At 39.1% G+C, this 27096-nt stretch overlaps 1 protein-coding gene across 1 annotated transcript in view; it reads left to right on the forward strand.

Moving 5' to 3' along the window:
* Positions 1–1720: 1720 nt before the first annotated feature.
* LOC102805187 (caspase-8-like) overlaps positions 1721–27096 on the forward strand; it is a 58671-nt gene continuing 33295 nt past the window's right edge. The window contains exon 1 of the mRNA XM_085494325.1: positions 1721–1809. The gene's annotated coding sequence lies outside the window, so the exon portion shown is untranslated. The remainder of the gene's footprint in view (positions 1810–27096) is intronic.

Below are 27096 nucleotides of genomic sequence, written 5' to 3' on the forward strand. Positions count from 1 at the left end.
AATGCACTTCATACCCTTTCCAGTAAAATATTAATTTATTAGGAGGACATAAGTTACCTAGGTGATGTTTGTTTGCTGTGTATCCTAAATATAATATGAACAAAAATGCACTTCATACCCCTTCCAGTAAAATATTAATTTATTAGGAGGACATAAGTTACCTAGGTGATGTTTGCATATGCTATGTATCCTAAATATAATATGAACAAAATGCACTGCATACCCCTTCCAGTAAAATATTAATTTATTAGGAGGACATAAGTTACCTAGGTGATGTTTGCATATGCTGTGTATCCTAAATATAATATGAACAAAAATGCACTTCATACCCCTTCCAGTAAAATATTAATTTATTAGGAGGACATAAGTTACCTAGGTGATGTTTGCATATGCTGTGTATCCTAAATATAATATGAACAAAATGCACTGCATACCCCTTCCAGTAAAATATTAATTTATTAGGAGGACATAAGTTACCTAGGTGATGTTTGCATATGCTGTGTATCCTAAATATAATATGAACAAAAATGCACTTCATACCCCTTCCAGTAAAATATTAATTTATTAGGAGGACATAAGTTATCTCAAATTCACATTTTTTTTAATTTCATCTATAATTATGAAATGTTAACAAATTACTTTTAGTTTAAGCAATCAGAAGAATTGTCGAATAAAGTTGCGTCAAACCCACTAAAACCAAAATTATGATGAAGGTGAAAATAATTTTAATGTTGTTAATGTGTGTTCAAATACTAATTTCTCACTAAAAGATTGGCGGGAGCCATAGTGAGTTCAAATTGGGATGAAACGTGTGTCAGAGGGGCTGGCAAAGTCACCATAGTCCACTGGACTTAGGAGAAAGAGGATTAACCAATCAATTCTGTGCAATTTCCTGGAGATGTCATATATAATATCATAACTCTTGTAGTTTTCTCACAGCACTACAAAATTATAAGGGTAATAATGTATAATTAATAATAGTGATAGTGAGTTTCTAATGAATCTCAAAGGCCAGGGTAACTAGTCTCCTATATAAGGACCCAATGACCAGACTGGTCCAGGTCAATCAGTTCATTTGAGTCAGACCGTTGTGACATGTTTTTCCTTAGTCAAGCAAGAACCATTATCGGACTATCCAAGATAGTACAGGTAATTAGATCGCATATTCATAGGAAATTCAACCAATTATCAATATTCACCAATTAAGTAACACTTAAATATTTCATTTTATTCCAGTAGGGGTGGGCATGTCATCACCAGAGGGGACCACAACAACTGCTTGCTATGGGGTCTGTCAAACCTTCCAGTGTTATTCCCCATTTGACCTGTTGATCTAGCAATTTTCAGTTCAATACTTACTGTTCAATATATTCAGAGGAACAAGACAGGAAATAATTCCCGTCTCACTATGATCCCCACTCTGTGCAGTTATGACCTGCACTTTCTGATTCACATAATATTCTGCCATTCAAAAAAATATATAGTCACACTATTTATTGTAGATGTATATATAATAGTATATAGTCACACTATTTATTGTAGATGTATATATAATAGTATATAGTCACATTATTTATTGTAGATGTATATATAATAGTATATAGTCACACTATTTATTGTAGATGTATATATAATAATATATAGTCACACTATTTATTGTAGATGTATATATAATAGTATATAGAATAGAGATGTATATGAATTAAAAATGAACTTCTGCAATCAATTGTTACTTTGTATTCATACTTTATTTTGTACATACAGATACAAGATCTTTAGAAGAAACCTGCACAGTTACGCCACCATCAGGTATGAATGTCAGCTTAATAATTCTTGCATAGCTATGCAACACAGAGCCCAAATCATTCCTCTGTTTTATTGATTTGAAATAACTAACAAAACAGATCCATGTGACAACACTGTATGACACTAGCAACAACACTGGTGACAACACTGAGTGACACTATAGCAACACTAGTGACAAACCCATATGACATTGAGGCAACATAGGTGACAAAACTGTGATATCTCGCAACAAAGGTGACAATAATGTGATATTTAGCAACACAGGTGACAGTACTGTGTGATATCTAGCAACACAGGTGACAATACAGTGTGATATCTAACAGCACAGGTGACAATACTGTGTGATATCTAACAGCACAGGTGACAATACTGTGTGATATCTAACAGCACAGGTGACAATACTGTGTGATATCTAACAGCACAGGTGACAATACTGTGTCATATCTAACAGCACAGGTGACAATACTGTGTGATATCTAGCAACACAGGTGACAATACAGTGTGATATCTAACAACACAGGTGACAATATTGTGTGATATCTAGCAACACAGGTGACAATACAGTGTGATATCTAGCAACACAGGTGACAACACTGTGTGATATCTAACAGCACAGGTGACAATACTGTGTGATATCTAGCAACACAGGTGACAATACAGCGTGATATCTAACAACACAGGTGACAATATTGTGTGATATCTAGCAACACAGGTGACAATACAGTGTGATATCTAACAACACTGGAAACAATATTGTGTGATATCTAGCAACACAGGTGACAATACTGTGTGATATCTAGCAACACAGGTGACAATACTGTGTGGTATCTAACAGCACAGGTGACAAGAATGTGTGATATCTAACAGCACAGGTGACAATAATGTGTGATATCTAGCAACACATGTGACAATACAGTGTGATATCTAACAACACAAGTGACAATATTGTGTGATATCTAGCAACACAGGTGACAATACTGTGTGATATCTAGCAACACGGGTGACAACACTGTGTGGTATCAAACAGCACAGGTGACAATACTGTGTGATATCTAGCAACACAGGTGACAATACAGTGTGATATCTAACAACACAGGTGACAATATTGTGTGATATCTAGCAACACGGGTGACAATACAGTGTGATATCTAACAACACAGGAAACAATACTGTGTGATATCTAGCAACACAGGTGACAATACTGTGTGATATCTAGCAACACAGGTGACAATACAGTGTGATATCTAACAACACAGGTGACAATATTGTGCGGTATCTACGCAACACAGGTGACAACACTGTGTGATATCTAACAGCACAGGTGACAATACTGTGTGATATCTAGCAACACAGGTGACAATACAGTGTGATATCTAACAACACAGGAAACAATACTGTGTGATATCTAGCAACACAGGTGACAATACTGTGTGATATCTAGCAACACAGGTGACAATACAGTGTGATATCTAACAACACAGGTGACAATATTGTGTGATATCTAGCAACACAGGTGACAATACAGTGTGATATCTAACAACACAGGAAACAATACTGTGTGATATCTAACAACACAGGAAACAATACTGTGTGATATCTAGCAACACAGGTGACAATACTGTGTGATATCTAGCAACACAGGTGACAATACAGTGTGATATCTAGCAACACAGGTGACAACACTGTGTGATATCTAACAGCACAGGTGACAATACTGTGTGATATCTAGCAACACAGGTGACAATACAGCGTGATATCTAACAACACAGGTGACAATATTGTGTGATATCTAGCAACACATGTGACAATACAGTGTGATATCTAACAACACAGGAAACAATATTGTGTGATATCTAGCAACACAGGTGACAATACTGTGTGATATCTAGCAACACAGGTGACAATACTGTGTGGTATCTAACAGCACAGGTGACAATACTGTGTGATATCTAACAGCACAGGTGACAATACTGTGTGATATCTAGCAACACAGGTGACAATACAGTGTGATATCTAACAACACAGGTGACAATATTGTGTGATATCTAGCAACACAGGTGACAATACTGTGTGATATCTAGCAACACAGGTGACAACACTGTGTGATATCTAACAGCACAGGTGACAATACTGTGTGATATCTAGCAACACAGGTGACAATACAGTGTGATATCTAACAACACAGGTGACAATATTGTGTGATATCTAGCAACACGGGTGACAATACAGTGTGATATCTAACAACACAGGAAACAATACTGTGTGATATCTAGCAACACAGGTGACAATACTGTGTGATATCTAGCAACACAGGTGACAATACAGTGTGATATCTAACAACACAGGTGACAATATTGTGCGGTATCTAGGCAACACAGGTGACAACACTGTGTGATATCTAACAGCACAGGTGACAATACTGTGTGATATCTAGCAACACAGGTGACAATACAGTGTGATATCTAACAACACAGGTGACAATATTGTGTGATATCTAGCAACACAGGTGACAATACAGTATGATATCTAACAACACAGGAAACAATACTGTGTGATATCTAGCAACACAGGTGACAATACTGTGGGATATCTAGCAACACAGGTGACAATACAGTGTGATATCTAACAACACAGGTGACAATATTGTGTGATATCTAGCAACACAGGTGACAATACAGTGTGATATCTAACAACACAGGAAACAATACTGTGTGATATCTAGCAACACAGGTGACAATACTGTGTGATATCTTGCAACACAGGTGACAATACAGTGTGATATCTAACAACACAGGTGACAATATTGTGTGATACCTAGCAACACAGGTGACAATACAGTGTGATATCTAACAACACAGGAAACAATACTGTGTGATATCTAGCAACACAGGTGACAATACTGTGTGATATCTAACAACACAGTTGACAATATTGTGCGGTATCTAGCAACACAGGTGACAACACTGTGTGATATCTAACAGCACATGTGACAATACTGTGTGATATCTAGCAACACAGGTGACAATACAGTGTGATATCTAACAACACAGGTGACAATATTGTGTGATATCTAACAGCACAGGTGACAATACTGTGTGATATCTAGCAACACAGGTGACAATATTGTGCGGTATCTAGCAACACAGGTGACAACACTGTGTGATATCTAGCAACACAGGTGACAACACTGTGATAGCAAGCAACACATATGACATCACTGTTTGATATCTAGCAACACAGATGACAATACTGTTTGATATCTAGCAACACAGGTGGCAATACTGTGTGATATCTAACAGCACAGGTAACAATACTGTGTGATATCTAACAGCACAGGTGACAATACTGTGTGATATCTAACAGCACAGGTGACAATACTGTGTGATATCTAACAGCACAGGTGACAATACTGTGTGATATCTAACAGCACAGGTGACAATACTGTGTGATATCTAGCAACACAGGTGACAATAAAGTGTGATATCTAACAACACAGGTGACAATATTGTGTGATATCTAGCAACACAGGTGACAATACAGTGTGATATCTAGCAACACAGGTGACAATACAGTGTGATATCTAGCAACACAGGTGACAATACAGTGTGATATCTAGCAACACAGGTGACAACACTGTGTGATATCTAGCAACACAGGTGACAATACAGTGTGATATCTAACAACACAGGTGACAATATTGTGTGATATCTAGCAACACAGGTGACAATACAGTGTGATATCTAGCAACACAGGTGACAATACAGTGTGATATCTAGCAACACAGGTGACAATACAGTGTGATATCTAGCAACACAGGTGACAATACAGTGTGATATCTAGCAACACAGGTGACAACACTGTGTGATATCTAACAGCACAGGTGACAATACTGTGTGATATCTAGCAACACAGGTGACAATACAGTGTGATATCTAACAACACAGGTGACAATATTGTGTGATATCTAGCAACACAGGTGACAATACAGTGTGATATCTAGCAACACAGGTGACAACACTGTGATATCTAACAGCACAGGTGACAATACTGTGTGATATCTAGCAACACAGGTGACAATACAGTGTGATATCTAGCAACACAGGTGACAATACAGTGTGATATCTAGCAACACAGGTGACAACACTGTGTGATATCTAGCAACACAGGTGACAATACAGTGTGATATCTAACAACACAGGTGACAATATTGTGTGATATCTAGCAACACAGGTGACAATACAGTGTGATATCTAGCAACACAGGTGACAATACAGTGTGATATCTAGCAACACAGGTGACAATACAGTGTGATATCTAGCAACACAGGTGACAATACAGTGTGATATCTAGCAACACAGGTGACAACACTGTGTGATATCTAACAGCACAGGTGACAATACTGTGTGATATATAGCAACACAGGTGACAATACAGTGTGATATCTAACAACACAGGTGACAATATTGTGTGATATCTAGCAACACAGGTGACAATACAGTGTGATATCTAGCAACACAGGTGACAACATTGTGATATCTAACAGCACAGGTGACAATACTGTGTGATATCTAGCAACACAGGTGACAACACTGTGTGGTATCTAACAGCACAGGTGACAATACTGTGTGATATCTAGCAACACGGGTGACAATACAGTGTGATATCTAACAACACAGGAAACAATACTGTGTGATATCTAGCAACACAGGTGACAATACTGTGTGATATCTAGCAACACAGGTGACAATACTGTGTGATATCTAACAACACAGGTGACAATATTGTGCGGTATCTAGGCAACACAGGTGACAACACTGTGTGATATCTAACAGCACAGGTGACAACACTGTGTGATATCTAACAGCACAGGTGACAATATTGTGTGATATCTAGCAACACAGGTGACAATACAGTGTGATATCTAACAACACAGGAAACAATACTGTGTGATATCTAGCAACACAGGTGACAATACTGTGTGATATCTAGCAACACAGGTGACAATACAGTGTGATATCTAACAACACAGGTGACAATATTGTGCGGTATCTAGGCAACACAGGTGACAACACTGTGTGATATCTAACAGCACAGGTGACAATACTGTGTGATATCTAGCAACACAGGTGACAATACAGTGTGATATCTAACAACACAGGTGACAATATTGTGTGATATCTAGCAACACAGGTGACAATACAGTGTGATATCTAACAACACAGGAAACAATACTGTGTGATATCTAGCAACACAGGTGACAATACTGTGGGATATCTAGCAACACAGGTGACAATACAGTGTGATATCTAACAACACAGGTGACAATATTGTGTGATATCTAGCAACACAGGTGACAATACAGTGTGATATCTAACAACACAGGAAACAATACTGTGTGATATCTAGCAACACAGGTGACAATACTGTGTGATATCTTGCAACACAGGTGACAATACAGTGTGATATCTAACAACACAGGTGACAATATTGTGTGATACCTAGCAACACAGGTGACAATACAGTGTGATATCTAACAACACAGGAAACAATACTGTGTGATATCTAGCAACACAGGTGACAATATTGTGCGGTATCTAGCAACACAGGTGACAACACTGTTTGATATCTAACAGCACATGTGACAATACTGTGTGATATCTAGCAACACAGGTGACAATACAGTGTGATATCTAACAACACAGGTGACAATATTGTGTGATATCTAGCAACACAGGTGACAATACAGTGTGATATCTAACAACACAGGTGACAATATTGTGCGGTATCTAGCAACACAGGTGACAACACTGTGTGATATCTAGCAACACAGGTGACAACACTGTGATAGCAAGCAACACATATGACATCACTGTTTGATATCTAGCAACACAGATGACAATACTGTTTGATATCTAGCAACACAGGTGGCAATACTGTGTGATATCTAACAGCACAGGTAACAATACTGTGTGATATCTAACAGCACAGGTGACAATACTGTGTGATATCTAACAGCACAGGTGACAATACTGTGTGATATCTAACAGCACAGGTGACAATACTGTGTGATATCTAACAGCACAGGTGACAATACTGTGTGATATCTAGCAACACAGGTGACAATACAGTGTGATATCTAGCAACACAGGTGACAATACAGTGTGATATCTAGCAACACAGGTGACAATACAGTGTGATATCTAGCAACACAGGTGACAACACTGTGTGATATCTAGCAACACAGGTGACAATACAGTGTGATATCTAACAACACAGGTGACAATATTGTGTGATATCTAGCAACACAGGTGACAATACAGTGTGATATCTAGCAACACAGGTGACAATACAGTGTGATATCTAGCAACACAGGTGACAATACAGTGTGATATCTAGCAACACAGGTGACAATACAGTGTGATATCTAGCAACACAGGTGACAACACTGTGTGATATCTAACAGCACAGGTGACAATACTGTGTGATATCTAGCAACACAGGTGACAATACAGTGTGATATCTAACAACACAGGTGACAATATTGTGTGATATCTAGCAACACAGGTGACAATACAGTGTGATATCTAGCAACACAGGTGACAACACTGTGATATCTAACAGCACAGGTGACAATACTGTGTGATATCTAGCAACACAGGTGACAATACAGTGTGATATCTAGCAACACAGGTGACAATACAGTGTGATATCTAGCAACACAGGTGACAACACTGTGTGATATCTAGCAACACAGGTGACAATACAGTGTGATATCTAACAACACAGGTGACAATATTGTGTGATATCTAGCAACACAGGTGACAATACAGTGTGATATCTAGCAACACAGGTGACAATACAGTGTGATATCTAGCAACACAGGTGACAATACAGTGTGATATCTAGCAACACAGGTGACAATACAGTGTGATATCTAGCAACACAGGTGACAACACTGTGTGATATCTAACAGCACAGGTGACAATACTGTGTGATATATAGCAACACAGGTGACAATACAGTGTGATATCTAACAACACAGGTGACAATATTGTGTGATATCTAGCAACACAGGTGACAATACAGTGTGATATCTAGCAACACAGGTGACAACATTGTGATATCTAACAGCACAGGTGACAATACTGTGTGATATCTAGCAACACAGGTGACAACACTGTGTGGTATCTAACAGCACAGGTGACAATACTGTGTGATATCTAGCAACACGGGTGACAATACAGTGTGATATCTAACAACACAGGAAACAATACTGTGTGATATCTAGCAACACAGGTGACAATACTGTGTGATATCTAGCAACACAGGTGACAATACTGTGTGATATCTAACAACACAGGTGACAATATTGTGCGGTATCTAGGCAACACAGGTGACAACACTGTGTGATATCTAACAGCACAGGTGACAACACTGTGTGATATCTAACAGCACAGGTGACAATATTGTGTGATATCTAGCAACACAGGTGACAATACAGTGTGATATCTAACAACACAGGAAACAATACTGTGTGATATCTAGCAACACAGGTGACAATACTGTGTGATATCTAGCAACACAGGTGACAATACAGTGTGATATCTAACAACACAGGTGACAATATTGTGCGGTATCTAGGCAACACAGGTGACAACACTGTGTGATATCTAACAGCACAGGTGACAATACTGTGTGATATCTAGCAACACAGGTGACAATACAGTGTGATATCTAACAACACAGGTGACAATATTGTGTGATATCTAGCAACACAGGTGACAATACAGTGTGATATCTAACAACACAGGAAACAATACTGTGTGATATCTAGCAACACAGGTGACAATACTGTGGGATATCTAGCAACACAGGTGACAATACAGTGTGATATCTAACAACACAGGTGACAATATTGTGTGATATCTAGCAACACAGGTGACAATACAGTGTGATATCTAACAACACAGGAAACAATACTGTGTGATATCTAGCAACACAGGTGACAATACTGTGTGATATCTTGCAACACAGGTGACAATACAGTGTGATATCTAACAACACAGGTGACAATATTGTGTGATACCTAGCAACACAGGTGACAATACAGTGTGATATCTAACAACACAGGAAACAATACTGTGTGATATCTAGCAACACAGGTGACAATATTGTGCGGTATCTAGCAACACAGGTGACAACACTGTTTGATATCTAACAGCACATGTGACAATACTGTGTGATATCTAGCAACACAGGTGACAATACAGTGTGATATCTAACAACACAGGTGACAATATTGTGTGATATCTAGCAACACAGGTGACAATACAGTGTGATATCTAACAACACAGGTGACAATATTGTGCGGTATCTAGCAACACAGGTGACAACACTGTGTGATATCTAGCAACACAGGTGACAACACTGTGATAGCAAGCAACACATATGACATCACTGTTTGATATCTAGCAACACAGATGACAATACTGTTTGATATCTAGCAACACAGGTGGCAATACTGTGTGATATCTAACAGCACAGGTAACAATACTGTGTGATATCTAACAGCACAGGTGACAATACTGTGTGATATCTAACAGCACAGGTGACAATACTGTGTGATATCTAACAGCACAGGTGACAATACTGTGTGATATCTAACAGCACAGGTGACAATACTGTGTGATATCTAGCAACACAGGTGACAATACAGTGTGATATCTAACAACACAGGTGACAATATTGTGTGATATCTAGCAACACAGGTGACAATACAGTGTGATATCTAGCAACACAGGTGACAACACTGTGTGATATCTAACAGCACAGGTGACAATACTGTGTGATATCTAGCAACACAGGTGACAATACAGTGTGATATCTAACAACACAGGTGACAATATTGTGTGATATCTAGCAACACAGGTGACAATACAGTGTGATATCTAGCAACACAGGTGACAACACTGTGATATCTAACAGCACAGGTGACAATACTGTGTGATATCTAGCAACACAGGTGACAACACTGTGTGGTATCTAACAGCACAGGTGACAATACTGTGTGATATCTAGCAACACAGGTGACAATACAGTGTGATATCTAACAACACAGGTGACAATATTGTGTGATATCTAGCAACACGGGTGACAATACAGTGTGATATCTAACAACACAGGAAACAATACTGTGTGATATCTAGCAACACAGGTGACAATACTGTGTGATATCTAGCAACACAGGTGACAATACAGTGTGATATCTAACAACACAGGTGACAATATTGTGCGGTATCTAGGCAACACAGGTGACAACACTGTGTGATATCTAACAGCACAGGTGACAACACTGTGTGATATCTAACAGCACAGGTGACAATACTGTGTGATATCTAGCAACACAGGTGACAATACAGTGTGATATCTAACAACACAGGAAACAATACTGTGTGATATCTAGCAACACAGGTGACAATACTGTGTGATATCTAGCAACACAGGTGACAATACAGTGTGATATCTACCAACACAGGTGACAATATTGTGTGATATCTAGCAACACAGGTGACAATACAGTGTGATATCTAACAACACAGGAAACAATACTGTGTGATATCTAGCAACACAGGTGACAATACTGTGTGATATCTAGCAACACAGGTGACAATACAGTGTGATATCTAGCAACACAGGTGACAACACTGTGTGATATCTAACAGCACAGGTGACAATACTGTGTGATATCTAGCAACACAGGTGACAATACAGCGTGATATCTAACAACACAGGTGACAATATTGTGTGATATCTAGCAACACAGGTGACAATACAGTGTGATATCTAACAACACAGGAAACAATATTGTGTGATATCTAGCAACACAGGTGACAATACTGTGTGATATCTAGCAACACAGGTGACAATACTGTGTGGTATCTAACAGCACAGGTGACAATACTGTGTGATATCTAACAGCACAGGTGACAATACTGTGTGATATCTAGCAACACAGGTGACAATACAGTGTGATATCTAACAACACAGGTGACAATATTGTGTGATATCTAGCAACACAGGTGACAATACTGTGTGATATCTAGCAACACAGGTGACAACACTGTGTGATATCTAACAGCACAGGTGACAATACTGTGTGATATCTAGCAACACAGGTGACAATACAGTGTGATATCTAACAACACAGGTGACAATATTGTGTGATATCTAGCAACACGGGTGACAATACAGTGTGATATCTAACAACACAGGAAACATTACTGTGTGATATCTAGCAACACAGGTGACAATACTGTGTGATATCTAGCAACACAGGTGACAATACAGTGTGATATCTAACAACACAGGTGACAATATTGTGCGGTATCTAGGCAACACAGGTGACAACACTGTGTGATATCTAACAGCACAGGTGACAATACTGTGTGATATCTAGCAACACAGGTGACAATACATTGTGATATCTAACAACACAGGTGACAATATTGTGTGATATCTAGCAACACAGGTGACAATACAGTGTGATATCTAACAACACAGGAAACAATACTGTGTGATATCTAGCAACACAGGTGACAATACTGTGGGATATCTAGCAACACAGGTGACAATACAGTGTGATATCTAACAACACAGGTGACAATATTGTGTGATATCTAGCAACACAGGTGACAATACAGTGTGATATCTAACAACACAGGAAACAATACTGTGTGATATCTAGCAACACAGGTGACAATACTGTGTGATATCTTGCAACACAGGTGACAATACAGTGTGATATCTAACAACACAGGTGACAATATTGTGTGATACCTAGCAACACAGGTGACAATACAGTGTGATATCTAACAACACAGGAAACAATACTGTGTGATATCTAGCAACACAGGTGACAATACTGTGTGATATCTAACAACACAGTTGACAATATTGTGCGGTATCTAGCAACACAGGTGACAACACTGTGTGATATCTAACAGCACATGTGACAATACTGTGTGATATCTAGCAACACAGGTGACAATACAGTGTGATATCTAACAACACAGGTGACAATATTGTGTGATATCTAGCAACACAGGTGACAATACAGTGTGATATCTAACAACACAGGTGACAATATTGTGCGGTATCTAGCAACACAGGTGACAACACTGTGTGATATCTAGCAACACAGGTGACAACACTGTGATAGCAAGCAACACATATGACATTACTGTGTGATATCTAGCAACACAGGTGACAATACTGTGTGATATCTAGCAACACAGGTGACAATACAGTGTGATATCTAACAACACAGGTGACAATATTGTGCGGTATCTAGGCAACACAGGTGACAACACTGTGTGATATCTAACAGCACAGGTGACAATACTGTGTGATATCTAGCAACACAGGTGACAATACATTGTGATATCTAACAACACAGGTGACAATATTGTGTGATATCTAGCAACACAGGTGACAATACAGTGTGATATCTAACAACACAGGAAACAATACTGTGTGATATCTAGCAACACAGGTGACAATACTGTGGGATATCTAGCAACACAGGTGACAATACAGTGTGATATCTAACAACACAGGTGACAATATTGTGTGATATCTAGCAACACAGGTGACAATACAGTGTGATATCTAACAACACAGGAAACAATACTGTGTGATATCTAGCAACACAGGTGACAATACTGTGTGATATCTTGCAACACAGGTGACAATACAGTGTGATATCTAACAACACAGGTGACAATATTGTGTGATACCTAGCAACACAGGTGACAATACAGTGTGATATCTAACAACACAGGAAACAATACTGTGTGATATCTAGCAACACAGGTGACAATACTGTGTGATATCTAACAACACAGTTGACAATATTGTGCGGTATCTAGCAACACAGGTGACAACACTGTGTGATATCTAACAGCACATGTGACAATACTGTGTGATATCTAGCAACACAGGTGACAATACAGTGTGATATCTAACAACACAGGTGACAATATTGTGTGATATCTAGCAACACAGGTGACAATACAGTGTGATATCTAACAACACAGGTGACAATATTGTGCGGTATCTAGCAACACAGGTGACAACACTGTGTGATATCTAGCAACACAGGTGACAACACTGTGATAGCAAGCAACACATATGACATCACTGTTTGATATCTAGCAACACAGATGACAATACTGTTTGATATCTAGCAACACAGGTGGCAATACTGTGTGATATCGAACAGCACAGGTAACAATACTGTGTGATATCTAACAGCACAGGTGACAATACTGTGTGATATCTAACAGCACAGGTGACAATACTGTGTGATATCTAACAGCACAGGTGACAATACTGTGTGATATGTAACAGCACAGGTGACAATACTGTGTGATATCTAGCAACACAGGTGACAATACAGTGTGATATCTAACAACACAGGTGACAATATTGTGTGATATCTAGCAACACAGGTGACAATACAGTGTGATATCTAGCAACACAGGTGACAATACTGTGTGATATCTAACAGCACAGGTGACAATACTGTGTGATATCTAGCAACACAGGTGACAATACAGTGTGATATCTAACAACACAGGTGACAATATTGTGTGATATCTAGCAACACAGGTGACAATACAGTGTGATATCTAGCAACACAGGTGACAACACTGTGATATCTAACAGCACAGGTGACAATACTGTGTGATATCTAGCAACACAGGTGACAACACTGTGTGGTATCTAACAGCACAGGTGACAATACTGTGTGATATCTAGCAACACAGGTGACAATACAGTGTGATATCTAACAACACAGGTGACAATATTGTGTGATATCTAGCAACACGGGTGACAATACAGTGTGATATCTAACAACACAGGAAACAATACTGTGTGATATCTAGCAACACAGGTGACAATACTGTGTGATATCTAGCAACACAGGTGACAATACAGTGTGATATCTAACAACACAGGTGACAATATTGTGCGGTATCTAGGCAACACAGGTGACAACACTGTGTGATATCTAACAGCACAGGTGACAATACTGTGTGATATCTAGCAACACAGGTGACAATACAGTGTGATATCTAACAACACAGGAAACAATACTGTGTGATATCTAGCAACACAGGTGACAATACTGTGTGATATCTAGCAACACAGGTGACAATACAGTGTGATATCTAACAACACAGGTGACAATATTGTGCGGTATCTAGCAACACAGGTGACAACACTGTGTGATATCTAACAGCACATGTGACAATACTGTGTGATATCTAGCAACACAGGTGACAATACAGTGTGATATCTAACAACACAGGTGACAATATTGTGTGATATCTAGCAACACAGGTGACAATACAGTGTGATATCTAACAACACAGGTGACAATATTGTGCGGTATCTAGCAACACAGGTGACAACACTGTGTGATATCTAGCAACACAGGTGACAACACTGTGATAGCAAGCAACACATATGACATCACTGTTTGATATCTAGCAACACAGATGACAATACTGTTTGATATCTAGCAACACAGGTGGCAATACTGTGTGATATCGAACAGCACAGGTAACAATACTGTGTGATATCTAACAGCACAGGTGACAATACTGTGTGATATCTAACAGCACAGGTGACAATACTGTGTGATATCTAACAGCACAGGTGACAATACTGTGTGATATCTAACAGCACAGGTGACAATACTGTGTGATATCTAGCAACACAGGTGACAATACAGTGTGATATCTAACAACACAGGTGACAATATTGTGTGATATCTAGCAACACAGGTGACAATACAGTGTGATATCTAGCAACACAGGTGACAATACTGTGTGATATCTAACAGCACAGGTGACAATACTGTGTGATATCTAGCAACACAGGTGACAATACAGTGTGATATCTAACAACACAGGTGACAATATTGTGTGATATCTAGCAACACAGGTGACAATACAGTGTGATATCTAGCAACACAGGTGACAACACTGTGATATCTAACAGCACAGGTGACAATACTGTGTGATATCTAGCAACACAGGTGACAACACTGTGTGGTATCTAACAGCACAGGTGACAATACTGTGTGATATCTAGCAACACAGGTGACAATACAGTGTGATATCTAACAACACAGGTGACAATATTGTGTGATATCTAGCAACACGGGTGACAATACAGTGTGATATCTAACAACACAGGAAACAATACTGTGTGATATCTAGCAACACAGGTGACAATACTGTGTGATATCTAGCAACACAGGTGACAATACAGTGTGATATCTAACAACACAGGTGACAATATTGTGCGGTATCTAGGCAACACAGGTGACAACACTGTGTGATATCTAACAGCACAGGTGACAATACTGTGTGATATCTAGCAACACAGGTGACAATACAGTGTGATATCTAACAACACAGGAAACAATACTGTGTGATATCTAGCAACACAGGTGACAATACTGTGTGATATCTAGCAACACAGGTGACAATACAGTGTGATATCTAACAACACAGGTGACAATATTGTGTGATATCTAGCAACACAGGTGACAATACAGTGTGATATCTAACAACACAGGAAACAATACTGTGTGATATCTAGCAACACAGGTGACAATACTGTGTGATATCTAGCAACACAGGTGACAATACAGTGTGATATCTAGCAACACAGGTGACAACACTGTGTGATATCTAACAGCACAGGTGACAATACTGTGTGATATCTAGCAACACAGGTGACAATACAGCGTGATATCTAACAACACAGGTGACAATATTGTGTGATATCTAGCAACACAGGTGACAATACAGTGTGATATCTAACAACACAGGAAACAATATTGTGTGATATCTAGCAACACAGGTGACAATACTGTGTGATATCTAGCAACACAGGTGACAATACTGTGAGGTATCTAACAGCACAGGTGACAATACTGTGTGATATCTAACAACACAGGTGACAATACTGTGTGATATCTAGCAACACAGGTGACAATACTGTGTGATATCTAGCAACACAGGTGACAACACTGTGTGATATCTAACAGCACAGGTGACAATACTGTGTGATATCTAGCAACACAGGTGACAATACAGTGTGATATCTAACAACACAGGTGACAATATTGTGTGATATCTAGCAACACGGGTGACAATACAGTGTGATATCTAACAACACAGGAAACAATACTGTGTGATATCTAGCAACACAGGTGACAATACTGTGTGATATCTAGCAACACAGGTGACAATACAGTGTGATATCTAACAACACAGGTGACAATATTGTGCGGTATCTAGGCAACACAGGTGACAACACTGTGTGATATCTAACAGCACAGGTGACAATACTGTGTGATATCTAGCAACACAGGTGACAATACAGTGTGATATCTAACAACACAGGAAACAATACTGTGTGATATCTAGCAACACAGGTGACAATACTGTGTGATATCTAGCAACACAGGTGACAATACAGTGTGATATCTAACAACACAGGTGACAATATTGTGTGATATCTAGCAACACAGGTGACAATACAGTGTGATATCTAACAACACAGGAAACAATACTGTGTGATATCTAGCAACACAGGTGACAATACTGTGTGATATCTAGCAACACAGGTGACAATACAGTGTGATATCTAGCAACACAGGTGACAACACTGTGTGATATCTAACAGCACAGGTGACAATACTGTGTGATATCTAGCAACACAGGTGACAATACAGCGTGATATCTAACAACACAGGTGACAATATTGTGTGATATCTAGCAACACAGGTGACAATACAGTGTGATATCTAACAACACAGGAAACAATATTGTGTGATATCTAGCAACACAGGTGACAATACTGTGTGATATCTAGCAACACAGGTGACAATACTGTGAGGTATCTAACAGCACAGGTGACAATACTGTGTGATATCTAACAGCACAGGTGACAATACTGTGTGATATCTAGCAACACAGGTGACAATACTGTGTGATATCTAGCAACACAGGTGACAACACTGTGTGATATCTAACAGCACAGGTGACAATACTGTGTGATATCTAGCAACACAGGTGACAATACAGTGTGATATCTAACAACACAGGTGACAATATTGTGTGATATCTAGCAACACGGGTGACAATACAGTGTGATATCTAACAACACAGGAAACAATACTGTGTGATATCTAGCAACACAGGTGACAATACTGTGGGATATCTAGCAACACAGGTGACAATACAGTGTGATATCTAACAACACAGGTGACAATATTGTGTGATATCTAGCAACACAGGTGACAATACAGTGTGATATCTAACAACACAGGAAACAATACTGTGTGATATCTAGCAACACAGGTGACAATACTGTGTGATATCTTGCAACACAGGTGACAATACAGTGTGATATCTAACAACACAGGTGACAATATTGTGCGGTATCTAGCAACACAGGTGACAACATTGTGTGATATCTAGCAACACAGGTGACAACACTGTGATACCTAGCAACACATATGACAATACTGTTTGATATCTAGCAACACAGATGACAATACTGTTTGATATCTAGCAACACAGGTGGCAATACTGTGTGATATCTAGCAACACAGGTGACAGTACTGTGTGATATCTAACAACACAGATGACAATACTGTGTGATATCTAACAACACAGGTGACAATATTGTGTGATATCTAGCAACACAGGTGACAATACAGTGTGATATCTAACAACACAGGTGACAATATTGTGTGATATCTAGCAACACGGGTGACAATACAGTGTGATATCTAACAACACAGGAAACAATACTGTGTGATATCTAGCAACACAGGTGACAATACTGTGTGATATCTAGCAACACAGGTGACAATACAGTGTGATATCTAACAACACAGGTGACAATATTGTGCGGTATCTAGGCAACACAGGTGACAACACTGTGTGATATCTAACAGCACAGGTGACAATACTGTGTGATATCTAGCAACACAGGTGACAATACAGTGTGATATCTAACAACACAGGTGACAATATTGTGTGATATCTAGCAACACAGGTGACAATACAGTGTGATATCTAACAACACAGGAAACAATACTGTGTGATATCTAGCAACACAGGTGACAATACTGTGGGATATCTAGCAACACAGGTGACAATACAGTGTGATATCTAACAACACAGGTGACAATATTGTGTGATATCTAACAACACAGGAAACAATACTGTGTGATATCTAGCAACACAGGTGACAATACAGTGTGATATCTAACAACACAGGTGACAATATTGTGTGATACCTAGCAACACAGGTGACAATACAGTGTGATATCTAACAACACAGGAAACAATACTGTGTGATATCTAGCAACACAGGTGACAATACTGTGTGATATCTAACAACACAGTTGACAATATTGTGCGGTATCTAGCAACACAGGTGACAACACTGTGTGATATCTAACAGCACATGTGACAATACTGTGTGATATCTAGCAACACAGGTGACAATACAGTGTGATATCTAACAACACAGGTGACAATATTGTGTGATATCTAGCAACACAGGTGACAATACAGTGTGATATCTAACAACACAGGTGACAATATTGTGCGGTATCTAGCAACACAGGTGACAACACTGTGTGATATCTAGCAACACAGGTGACAACACTGTGATAGCAAGCAACACATATGACATCACTGTTTGATATCTAGCAACACAGATGACAATACTGTTTTGATATCTAGCAACACAGGTGGCAATACTGTGTGATATCGAACAGCACAGGTAACAATACTGTGTGATATCTAACAGCACAGGTGACAATACTGTGTGATATCTAACAGCACAGGTGACAATACTGTGTGATATCTAACAGCACAGGTGACAATACTGTGTGATATCTAACAGCACAGGTGACAATACTGTGTGATATCTAGCAACACAGGTGACAATACAGTGTGATATCTAACAACACAGGTGACAATATTGTGTGATATCTAGCAACACAGGTGACAATACAGTGTGATATCTAGCAACACAGGTGACAATACTGTGTGATATCTAACAGCACAGGTGACAATACTGTGTGATATCTAGCAACACAGGTGACAATACAGTGTGATATCTAACAACACAGGTGACAATATTGTGTGATATCTAGCAACACAGGTGACAATACAGTGTGATATCTAGCAACACAGGTGACAACACTGTGATATCTAACAGCACAGGTGACAATACTGTGTGATATCTAGCAACACAGGTGACAACACTGTGTGGTATCTAACAGCACAGGTGACAATACTGTGTGATATCTAGCAACACAGGTGACAATACAGTGTGATATCTAACAACACAGGTGACAATATTGTGTGATATCTAGCAACACGGGTGACAATACAGTGTGATATCTAACAACACAGGAAACAATACTGTGTGATATCTAGCAACACAGGTGACAATACTGTGTGATATCTAGCAACACAGGTGACAATACAGTGTGATATCTAACAACACAGGTGACAATATTGTGTGATATCTAGCAACACAGGTGACAATACAGTGTGATATCTAACAACACAGGAAACAATACTGTGTGATATCTAGCAACACAGGTGACAATACTGTGTGATATCTAGCAACACAGGTGACAATACAGTGTGATATCTAGCAACACAGGTGACAACACTGTGTGATATCTAACAGCACAGGTGACAATACTGTGTGATATCTAGCAACACAGGTGACAATACAGCGTGATATCTAACAACACAGGTGACAATATTGTGTGATATCTAGCAACACAGGTGACAATACAGTGTGATATCTAACAACACAGGAAACAATATTGTGTGATATCTAGCAACACAGGTGACAATACTGTGTGATATCTAGCAACACAGGTGACAATACTGTGTGGTATCTAACAGCACAGGTGACAATACTGTGTGATATCTAACAGCACAGGTGACAATACTGTGTGATATCTAGCAACACAGGTGACAATACAGTGTGATATCTAACAACACAGGTGACAATATTGTGTGATATCTAGCAACACAGGTGACAATACTGTGTGATATCTAGCAACACAGGTGACAACACTGTGTGATATCTAACAGCACAGGTGACAATACTGTGTGATATCTAGCAACACAGGTGACAATACAGTGTGATATCTAACAACACAGGTGACAATATTGTGTGATATCTAGCAACACGGGTGACAATACAGTGTGATATCTAACAACACAGGAAACAATACTGTGTGATATCTAGCAACACAGGTGACAATACTGTGGGATATCTAGCAACACAGGTGACAATACAGTGTGATATCTAACAACACAGGTGACAATATTGTGTGATATCTAGCAACACAGGTGACAATACAGTGTGATATCTAACAACACAGGAAACAATACTGTGTGATATCTAGCAACACAGGTGACAATACTGTGTGATATCTTGCAACACAGGTGACAATACAGTGTGATATCTAACAACACAGGTGACAATATTGTGCGGTATCTAGCAACACAGGTGACAACATTGTGTGATATCTAGCAACACAGGTGACAACACTGTGATACCTAGCAACACATATGACAATACTGTTTGATATCTAGCAACACAGATGACAATACTGTTTGATATCTAGCAACACAGGTGGCAATACTGTGTGATATCTAGCAACACAGGTGACAGTACTGTGTGATATCTAACAACACAGATGACAATACTGTGTGATATCTAACAACACAGGTGACAATATTGTGTGATATCTAGCAACACAGGTGACAATACAGTGTGATATCTAACAACACAGGTGACAATATTGTGTGATATCTAGCAACACGGGTGACAATACAGTGTGATATCTAACAACACAGGAAACAATACTGTGTGATATCTAGCAACACAGGTGACAATACTGTGTGATATCTAGCAACACAGGTGACAATACAGTGTGATATCTAACAACACAGGTGACAATATTGTGCGGTATCTAGGCAACACAGGTGACAACACTGTGTGATATCTAACAGCACAGGTGACAATACTGTGTGATATCTAGCAACACAGGTGACAATACAGTGTGATATCTAACAACACAGGTGACAATATTGTGTGATATCTAGCAACACAGGTGACAATACAGTGTGATATCTAACAACACAGGAAACAATACTGTGTGATATCTAGCAACACAGGTGACAATACTGTGGGATATCTAGCAACACAGGTGACAATACAGTGTGATATCTAACAACACAGGTGACAATATTGTGTGATATCTAACAACACAGGAAACAATACTGTGTGATATCTAGCAACACAGGTGACAATACTGTGTGATATCTTGCAACACAGCTGACAATACAGTGTGATATCTAACAACACAGGTGACAATATTGTGCGGTATCTAGCAACACAGGTGACAACATTGTGTGATATCTAGCAACACAGGTGACAACACTGTGATACCTAGCAACACATATGACAATACTGTTTGATATCTAGCAACACAGGTGGCAATACTGTGTGATATCTAGCAACACAGGTGACAGTACTGTGTGATATCTAACAACACAGATGACAATACTGTGTGATATCTAACAACACAGGTGACAATATTGTGTGATACCTAGCAACACAGGTGACAATACTGTTTGATATCTAGCAACACAGGTGGCAATACTGTGTGATATCTAGCAACACAGGTGACAGTACTGTGTGATATCTAACAACACAGATGACAATACTGTGTGATATCTAACAACACAGGTGACAATACTGTGTGATACCTAGCAACACAGGTGACAATACTGTTTGATATCTAGCAACACAGGTGGCAATACTGTGTGATATCTAGCAACACAGGTGACAGTACTGTGTGATACCTAGCAACACAGGTGACAATACTGTTTGATATCTAGCAACACAGGTGGCAATACTGTGTGATATCTAGCAACACAGGTGACAGTACTGTGTGATATCTAACAACACAGATGACAATACTGTGTGATATCTAGCAACACAGGTGACAATACTGTGTGATACCTAGCAACACAGGTGACAATACTGTTTGATATCTAGCAACACAGGTGGCAATACTGTGTGATATCTAGCAACACAGGTGACAGTACTGTGTGATATCTAACAACACAGATGACAATACTGTGTGATATCTAACAACACAGGTGACAATATTGTGCGATATCTAGCAACACAGGTGACAATACAGTGTGATATCTAACAACACAGGAAACAATACTGTGTGATATCTAGCAACACAGGTGACAATACTGTGTGATATCTAGCAACACAGGTGACAATACAGTGTGATATCTAACAACACAGGTGACAGTATTGTGCGGTATCTAGCAACACAGGTGACAACACTGTGTGATATCTAGCAACACAGGTGACAACACTGTGATACCTAGCAACACATATGACAATACTGTTTGATATCTAGCAACACAGATGACAATACTGTTTGATATCTAGCAACACAGGTGGCAATACTGTGTGATATCTAACAGCACAGGTAACAATACTGTGTGATATCTAACAGCACAGGTGACAATACTGTGTGATATCTAACAGCACAGGTGACAATACTGTGTGATATCTAACAGCACAGGTAACAATACTGTGTGATATCTAGCAACACAGGTGACAATACAGTGTGATATCTAACAACACAGGTGACAATATTGTGTGATATCTAGCAACACAGGTGACAATACAGTGTGATATCTAGCAACACAGGTGACAACACTGTGTGATATCTAACAGCAGAGGTGACAATACTGTGTGATATCTAGCAACACAGGTGACAATACAGTGTGATATCTAACAACACAGGTGACAATATTGTGTGATATCTAGCAACACAGGTGACAATACAGTGTGATATCTAACAACACATGAAACAATACTGTGTGATATCTAGCAACACAGGTGACAATACTGTGTGATATCTAGCAACACATATGACAATACTGTTTGATATCTAGCAACACAGATGACAATACTGTTTGATATCTAGCAACACAGGTGACAATACTGTGTGATATCTAGCAACACAGGTGACAATACAGTGTGATATCTAACAACACAGGTGACAATATTGTGCGGTATCTAGCAACACAGGTGTCAACACTGTGTGATATCTAGCAACACAGGTGACAACACTGTGATACCTAGCAACACATATGACAATACTGTTTGATATCTAGCAACACAGGTGACAATACAGTGTGATATCTAACAACACAGGAAACAATACTGTGTGATATCTAGCAACACAGGTAACAATACTGTGTGATATCTAACAGCACAGGTGACAATACTGTGTGATATCTAACAGCACAGGTGACAATATTGTGTGATATCTAACAACACAGGAAACAATACTGTGTGATATCTAGCAACACAGGTGACAATACTGTGTGATATCTTGCAACACAGCTGACAATACAGTGTGATATCTAACAACACAGGTGACAATATTGTGCGGTATCTAGCAACACAGGTGACAACATTGTGTGATATCTAGCAACACAGGTGACAACACTGTGATACCTAGCAACACATATGACAATACTGTTTGATATCTAGCAACACAGGTGGCAATACTGTGTGATATCTAGCAACACAGGTGACAGTACTGTGTGATATCTAACAACACAGATGACAATACTGTGTGATATCTAACAACACAGGTGACAATATTGTGTGATACCTAGCAACACAGGTGACAATACTGTTTGATATCTAGCAACACAGGTGGCAATACTGTGTGATATCTAGCAACACAGGTGACAGTACTGTGTGATATCTAACAACACAGATGACAATACTGTGTGATATCTAACAACACAGGTGACAATACTGTGTGATACCTAGCAACACAGGTGACAATACTGTTTGATATCTAGCAACACAGGTGGCAATACTGTGTGATATCTAGCAACACAGGTGACAGTACTGTGTGATACCTAGCAACACAGGTGACAATACTGTTTGATATCTAGCAACACAGGTGGCAATACTGTGTGATATCTAGCAACACAGGTGACAGTACTGTGTGATATCTAACAACACAGATGACAATACTGTGTGATATCTAGCAACACAGGTGACAATACTGTGTGATACCTAGCAACACAGGTGACAATACTGTTTGATATCTAGCAACACAGGTGGCAATACTGTGTGATATCTAGCAACACAGGTGACAGTACTGTGTGATATCTAACAACACAGATGACAATACTGTGTGATATCTAACAACACAGGTGACAATATTGTGCGATATCTAGCAACACAGGTGACAATACAGTGTGATATCTAACAACACAGGAAACAATACTGTGTGATATCTAGCAACACAGGTGACAATACTGTGTGATATCTAGCAACACAGGTGACAATACAGTGTGATATCTAACAACACAGGTGACAGTATTGTGCGGTATCTAGCAACACAGGTGACAACACTGTGTGATATCTAGCAACACAGGTGACAACACTGTGATACCTAGCAACACATATGACAATACTGTTTGATATCTAGCAACACAGATGACAATACTGTTTGATATCTAGCAACACAGGTGGCAATACTGTGTGATATCTAACAGCACAGGTAACAATACTGTGTGATATCTAACAGCACAGGTGACAATACTGTGTGATATCTAACAGCACAGGTGACAATACTGTGTGATATCTAACAGCACAGGTAACAATACTGTGTGATATCTAGCAACACAGGTGACAATACAGTGTGATATCTAACAACACAGGTGACAATATTGTGTGATATCTAGCAACACAGGTGACAATACAGTGTGATATCTAGCAACACAGGTGACAACACTGTGTGATATCTAACAGCAGAGGTGACAATACTGTGTGATATCTAGCAACACAGGTGACAATACAGTGTGATATCTAACAACACAGGTGACAATATTGTGTGATATCTAGCAACACAGGTGACAATACAGTGTGATATCTAACAACACATGAAACAATACTGTGTGATATCTAGCAACACAGGTGACAATACTGTGTGATATCTAGCAACACATATGACAATACTGTTTGATATCTAGCAACACAGATGACAATACTGTTTGATATCTAGCAACACAGGTGACAATACTGTGTGATATCTAGCAACACAGGTGACAATACAGTGTGATATCTAACAACACAGGTGACAATATTGTGCGGTATCTAGCAACACAGGTGTCAACACTGTGTGATATCTAGCAACACAGGTGACAACACTGTGATACCTAGCAACACATATGACAATACTGTTTGATATCTAGCAACACAGGTGACAATACAGTGTGATATCTAACAACACAGGAAACAATACTGTGTGATATCTAGCAACACAGGTAACAATACTGTGTGATATCTAACAGCACAGGTGACAATACTGTGTGATATCTAACAGCACAGGTGACAATATTGTGTGATATCTAACAACACAGGAAACAATACTGTGTGATATCTAGCAACACAGGTGACAATACTGTGTGATATCTTGCAACACAGCTGACAATACAGTGTGATATCTAACAACACAGGTGACAATATTGTGCGGTATCTAGCAACACAGGTGACAACATTGTGTGATATCTAGCAACACAGGTGACAACACTGTGATACCTAGCAACACATATGACAATACTGTTTGATATCTAGCAACACAGGTGGCAATACTGTGTGATATCTAGCAACACAGGTGACAGTACTGTGTGATATCTAACAACACAGATGACAATACTGTGTGATATCTAACAACACAGGTGACAATATTGTGTGATACCTAGCAACACAGGTGACAATACTGTTTGATATCTAGCAACACAGGTGGCAATACTGTGTGATATCTAGCAACACAGGTGACAGTACTGTGTGATATCTAACAACACAGATGACAATACTGTGTGATATCTAACAACACAGGTGACAATACTGTGTGATACCTAGCAACACAGGTGACAATACTGTTTGATATCTAGCAACACAGGTGGCAATACTGTGTGATATCTAGCAACACAGGTGACAGTACTGTGTGATACCTAGCAACACAGGTGACAATACTGTTTGATATCTAGCAACACAGGTGGCAATACTGTGTGATATCTAGCAACACAGGTG

Source organism: Saccoglossus kowalevskii, chromosome 20 (assembly GCF_978046115.1).
Source record: "Saccoglossus kowalevskii chromosome 20, keSacKowa6.1, whole genome shotgun sequence".
Taxonomy (NCBI): domain Eukaryota; kingdom Metazoa; phylum Hemichordata; class Enteropneusta; family Harrimaniidae; genus Saccoglossus; species Saccoglossus kowalevskii.